The following is a 6,836-nucleotide window of genomic DNA, read 5'->3' on the forward strand; positions in this document are numbered from 1 at the left end:
TCTGACCCCTCTCTCTCTGCGCCTCCCCGGCTTGCTCATGTGCGTGCTCTCCCTCTCTCTCAAAAATAAATAAACTTTAAAAAGTGAAATTCAGAAAACAGGAATCCCAAAATAACAATGGCTCACTATGAACATTATATTGTAAATCTCTTTACCTTCCTTGTATACACAGACTTTCCTTTCAAAAGCAGAATTGGCTACATGTTGCTATTTTTCCTTACCTAACACTAGTGAACATTTTTCCATGCCAACAAGTAAAGGTCTATAGCACCATTGTAATGGCTGTATTTTTTTTTTATTGACCATGGGAGAATACAGATTTATTGATAACCAGGAAATTTTAAATTAACTTTCAGAGTTTGCAATACACTAATGACCCAGGTGGGTTTTTTTTTTTTTTTTTAAGTTTATTTTCAGAGAGAGAGAGAGTATGAGCGGGGAAGGGGCAGAAAGAGAGGGGGAGAGAGAGAATCCAAGCTGTCAGCGCAGAACCCAACTTGGGTCTCAATCTCTCAAACCATGAAATCATGACTTGAGTTGAAATCAAGAGTTGGATGCTTAACCAACTAAGCCATCCAGGTGCCCTGTAATGGCCGTATTTTTTAAGGATGAAGTTTAGCGGCATGTGGGTGTCTCAGTCAGTTTGGTGTCTGGCTCTTGATTTCGGCTCAGCTAATGATCTTGCAATTGGTGGGATCAAACCCCGAGTCAGGCTCTGAGCTGATAGCGCTGAGCCTGCATGAGATTCTCTTTCTACTCCTCTTCTGCTCTCGCGCACATGCTCGCACTCTCTCTTCCCAAATAAATAAATAAACTTAAAAAAAAAAAGATAGAAGTGTATCTTCAGGGTAAATTCCAATTATTGGATGTCAGGTAAACATATAATTGATCAGCATGGGTTTGAACTGTACAGGTCCACTTATAGGCAATAACTATTTTATTAGTAAGGATTCTGGTTAACAGTAGGCTATAGTAGTTATGTTTTGGGGGAGTCAAAACTTATACATGGGTTTTCAACTGCACAGACAATAAGCATCCGTAATTCCTGTGTTGTTCAGGGTCAAATGTAGATAGTTTTGTGTGGGTTTTTTTTTTTTTGGTCTTGTTTTGTTTTTAATGTAGTTTTTCTCTTTTCTTAATTTATTTATTTTTATTTTATATAGAGAGAGTGGGAGCCAGGGAGAGGGAGAGAGAAGAGAGAATCTTAAGCATGGAGCCCAACACAGGGTTCAATCCCATGACCCTGGGACCCTGACATCAGCTGAAATCAAGAGTCAGATGCTTAACCGAGTGAGCCACCCAGGCGCCCCTCAATTTGTAAGTTGTCTTTTGATTTCATGTTTTTTTTCTAATGTAGTGAAATCTTTGAAATTTTCTTTTTTCTGAATCATAGTAAGAAAATTCTTTCATACATTAAGGTTAAAGAGGAATTCACTGATGTTTTCTTCTAGGACCTATATGGTTTCATTTCTTATGTTTACATTCATAATCTATTTGGAATTTATTCTTCTGGTATGATGTAAGGTATGGATAGAGTTTTATTTTTTTCCAAATGGAAAACCAGGAAACTTGTCCCAGCTACATGCTTATATGTTAATTTTTTATTTTGAGATCATTGTAGATTTACATGCTTTTGTAAGAATATAGAGATCCCACATAACCTTCACCCAGTTTCCCTCAATGGCAATTTCTTGTAAAACTATAGTGAGATATCATGACCAAGATCTCAATATTGACACAATCCACAGAACTTATTAACATTCTTTACCAGTTTTATATGCACTATTTATGTGTCTCTGTGTATATTTAGTTCTGTGCAATTTTATCATTTGTGTAGAATCATGTGACAACCACTACCATCACGATTCAGAACAGTTCTATCCCAGGGATCCCTTGTGCTACCCTTTTATAGTCACAGCCACCTCCTCTCCACCCAATCCCTGGCATCCTCTAATCTGTTCTCCATCTCTATCATTTTGCATTTTAAGAATGTTATATCAATGGATCCATACACGCTAGAACTTTATCAGATTGGTTCTTTTTCACTCAGCATGATTCCCTTGAGAACCATCCAAATTGTGTTTCAGTGGTTCATTCCTTTTTATTGCCAATGTTTTGCCATGGTAGAAATATAGTTTAACCATTTACCTGATAAAAAAAACATCTGGGCTATTTCCAGTTTTTGATTATTACAAATAAAGCTGCTATGAACATTTACATATAGGTGTTTGTATAACATACGTTTTTATTTCTCTGGGATGAGGAGCCAAGAGTGCAGTTGCTGGGTCATATGGTAAGCTATGCACTTACTTTTTTAAATGTTTTTTATTTATTTTTGAGAGTCAGAGAGAGACAGCGTGAGCAGGGCAGGGTCAGAGAGAGAGAGATAGAGAATCTGAAGACAGGCTCCAGGCTCTGAGCTAGCTGTCAGCACAGAGCCTGACACGGGGCTTGAACCCATGAACTGTGAGATCATGGTCCTGAGTCGAAGTCAGATGCTTAACCGACTGAGCCACCCAGGCGCCCCTGAACTTAACTTTTTATTGTGAAACTTAACTTATTTCAACTTTGTTCATTCCCAGCTGTGTGGATTCCATTATCCATTGGAATTTATGTTTGCAGCACCTTTGGTCATAAGGGAAATGCAAATTAAATACAAATGTACCACTACACACCCATTAGAATTGCTAAAATTCGAAAGACCGATTATGATAATGTTGATTGGGTGGGGCAACTGGAATGCTCATAACCTGCAAATGTGAGTGTAAAATGGAACGTTCACTTTCAAACACTACTTTGCAATATTTATTAAAGCTAAACAGATATGTACTTTCTAACCTAGCAATTCTATTTTTGGGTACATGATACAAACAGAACTAATTTCATATGCATACCAAAAGACTGACACAAGAATGTTCACAGCAGCTTTACTCATAATAGCCAAAAACTAGAAACTCAAATAACACCATTAACAAGAGAATGGAGGGATGCCTGGAGGGCTCAGTCAGTTGTGTCTGGCTCTTGATTTCAGCTCAGGTCATGATCTCAGAGTCGTGGGATCAAGCCCCATGTCAGGCTCGGCATTGAGCATGAAGCCTTCTTAGGATTCTCTCTCTCCTCTTCTCTCTCTGCCCCTCCCCCACTTGTGTGCATGTGCACACACAAAATCTCTCTCTCCTAAAATAAACAAACATTTAAAATGAAGGAAAAGAAATCATACATGCTCAGTAAATGGCAGATCTGTTTTGAATACACATTTCTCTAACTACAAAACCAGTTCTCTTTCAATTCTGGTTTTTGCCCCAGAAGCCTAGATTTTTTTTTAATATTTTTTTTTTATTTATTTCTAGGAGAGAGAGAGAGAGAGACAGCGTGAGCAGGGGAGGGTCAGAGAGAGAGGGAGTCACAGACTGAAACAGGCTCCAGGCTCCGAGCTGGCAGTCAGCACAGAGCCCGACGTGGGGCTCGAACCCACGAACCGCGAGATCGTGACCTAAGCGAAAGTCGGATGCTTAACCGACTAAGCCACCCAGGTGCCCCTAAATAAAAATATTTTTAAAAAAATAAAATAAAATAAAAGATTGATGATATCCTATATTAGTTAAAGACACACTCTTCTGTCTCTTTCATGTTGGTGAAAATTTAAGTAGGGCAATTGATGAAGATGATAGAAGTCAGTTTTAACTGTGAAAGCCTCATTCTCAACAATACTTAAGACTGTGTTCAAAAGACATACTTATACGTGTGCACAAAAAGAAGTGTGCAGTGAAACACTATATGATGATGGAGAAAAGCTGGAAAGAAGTTAAGTATCCTTCAATAGGGAAATGGTTACATAGTATATCCAGACAATGTAGCCAAAACATTATGATAGATTGTAATTTGATGACGTGAAAAGCTTTTCACTCTATTTTGTTAGATGAAGAAGGCAGATTACAAAACAGTATTGTAGTATGATTCTGTTTTGAATGAACAAATCCTATATGCCTATATCCATATGTAAATTCACAGAGAAACATGAAATGATTTAGATTAAAATGTTCAAGTAAGCTGTTTCTAAATGAGCATTACCTTAAGCTTTTCTGTATTTTCTAAATTTTTGAATTACAATCAGAAAAATAGAGCTAATCCCTCCCTCTCTGAGAGCAGAAGAAATAATAGGAGATGTGTATGAAACATGGAATGTAGTGCTGTAGTGATTTGAATTCTAGCCTTAAGTGGCCTGAAGTTTCTTCGTAGATGTGAAGCCTTTCAGATGAATGACTCAACTACAACCTTCAAGATCCTAAACCTTGAAACCTAAGATTTATTACACATTGGATTCCTCTTCCTGGTTGCCCCTCAACTAGGCTCCGATCTCTTATTGCCTGCCAATTCCTCAACCAGTCATTGCTCCAACAAGGAAATCACATCTGCCTTGGAAATTAGTTAATATTAAACCCTGCACATAGGAGATGGAATGGAACTTAGGCCTGATGTGGCTGTGTAGAAATTCAGACCACTCCCTTGATCATTAGGCAGAAAGTTGAGAAGTTGAGAAAGTAATCTGAAGGATCAGGATGATGAAACTTTAGAAAACACAGCAGAGATGCCCGTTTCCACTTACAGGAATCTTAAAACAGTCCTTTAGAAAATTAGCTAAGTACCCTAGGAGTGTCACAGTGAAGAAAGATGGCTCTAGAATACAGATTTTGAACTGGAAAAGGAAAAAGAAATGCTGTAATCCAGGAGACCCAGTTGATTAAATAAATACATATAGATCCTTTATCACACCCTTAAACAAATTCCTCTGAGTGGGTGAGTCATCTATACTCCACTCAGCAGAAGCCAATTCCACATTCCTGGGTCAACATACCCCTGAAATGACAGGAACCCATGTCCCAATAAGGTTCGAGAAGGTAATGCAAAGTTGGTGAAGACATGGGAGCTGGACAGTAAGGAGTTGCCCAGCAAAGTTAATAGTTAAATAAATTACAAAATATCCATGTAAAAGAATACTAAGATAGACAAATCCAAAACTGTAGATAGTAATTAAGGATATAGAAAAATTTCAAGATATAATATCAGTAGAGAAATTACTTTACAAAACAGATTGACAAATACAATTATACCAATATGGAGTGATACAAAAAAAAGTCTAAAAAGTTAAACAGCTGTTTCAGTTTATCTGTTGCTATGTAACCATCCCAAAAGTTTGTGGCTTAAAACAAAAAACATTCATTAGCTCATTATTCTGGGGTTGGCAATTTGGGCTTACTTTGGCTGAGTGGTTCTACTGATTCCACTCATCCAGTAACAGCCAGTAGTTTGGTGGGGGCTGGATGATCCAAGATGGTCTCTGAAATACCTGGTAGCTGCTGCTGTCGGCTAGACCTCTGTCTCCAGGTGATCTTTTGTCTTCAAGCAAGCTCATCATAACCTTCAGTACAAGGTGCTCTCAGGGCAGGAAGAGGAAAAGAGCAGACCTCCTAAGATTTTGTCTCATAAATCTTACAGTGTCACTTCCACCAGATGCTTTTTGTCAAAGTCCATCACAAGCCCCTGCCTACTGGTAACGTAAGCATTTCAGGAGAAGAACAATTACTCCCTTTTTTGAAAAACAAAAAGAGAACAAGGAGAACAAAATCCCTGACCTTAAGCTTGGTTTCAGATATGCCCAGTAATGTTTTCCTTTATTCAGAGCTCTTTTTAGAGAACAGCAATGTAGGGAAAGGGTAAGGGCATGGGAAGGGTAGGGAATCATCAGACACCAGACATTTCTTGGACCACAGACTCACTAAATTGGAAGAAATTCTTCAACACCACACAGTCTCTCACCATCTACCACACACATACTGGACAGAAGTAAAAGGGAGATGGGGAGTACTAATAATCCTTTTTAGTATCAAAGGGAAGAGCCAGGGTCACTGATATCCAGGGCTGAAAACTTCTCTAAGTTCACAGCAAGTTTCCTGGGGAGACAGCTTTGGGAATGATGTGGTTCTGAAACATAGAACTTGACCTCAGCTCCCAAGGGAGATCCCCTAAGAAAGTAATCCACTCCTAGGCTTTCCAAATGTCTTCCTAGGACTTTGCCTGAAGGACCCTTCCAATTCTAAAATTTCATTCCAAAAATAGGTTTCTGCTTTTTGGCTTGCATGTAATCCTTTATACTACACTCAAATATCGGATTCCCTTTTGGTGACCATTTCTCAGCAGCTGGGCTCCATGTCTGTAAAGCAGGAGGAAAAAAAAAATGAAGCAGCAGCAGGGAACCCAGGAATACAGATCTTAGAAAAGGATAGAACCTAAAATGGGCCCCTAGATGGGCAACACTCCTTCACTGATACCCCCACTGTGTGAAGCACGAAGCTAGGTACTGGACGTGGCGGGGAGGGAGGTCTGACAAAGGCAACTCAGGCCATGCTTCAGTGTAAGGGCGACTCAGATTAATACAAGCATCGCAGACTTCACAAGCGCAGATATACTCTCAGAAAGGTCTTCAACAGACCCCTCAGTCCCGATGTTAAACCCAGAACTGAAGAAATAAAACTCTATCCCATTACACAACCAAACTCGTACCGGTCGGAGAATTAAAAGCTTCTTCCATCCCACTAGGTAACAGCACTGTCTTATGATGGTTGGTCTCAAACCCCACAGTGTCACGGGCCTCACATACAGCGGACAGCCATCCAAAACGTCCCGCATCCAAGTAGGGACGTACATGCACAATTACACACCTGTCACGACTTCAGCACCGCACACACTCGCACTCGGCTTCGTCACCGCCACAAACGCTCACACACAAACGCCGGCTCAACGCGCCCTGTCTCCGCCTTGGGGACTCGGGGCTTCCT

The sequence above is a fragment of the Crocuta crocuta genome, unplaced genomic scaffold (assembly GCF_008692635.1).
Source record: "Crocuta crocuta isolate KB4526 unplaced genomic scaffold, BGI_CrCroc_1.0 scaffold267, whole genome shotgun sequence".
NCBI lineage: Eukaryota > Metazoa > Chordata > Mammalia > Carnivora > Hyaenidae > Crocuta > Crocuta crocuta.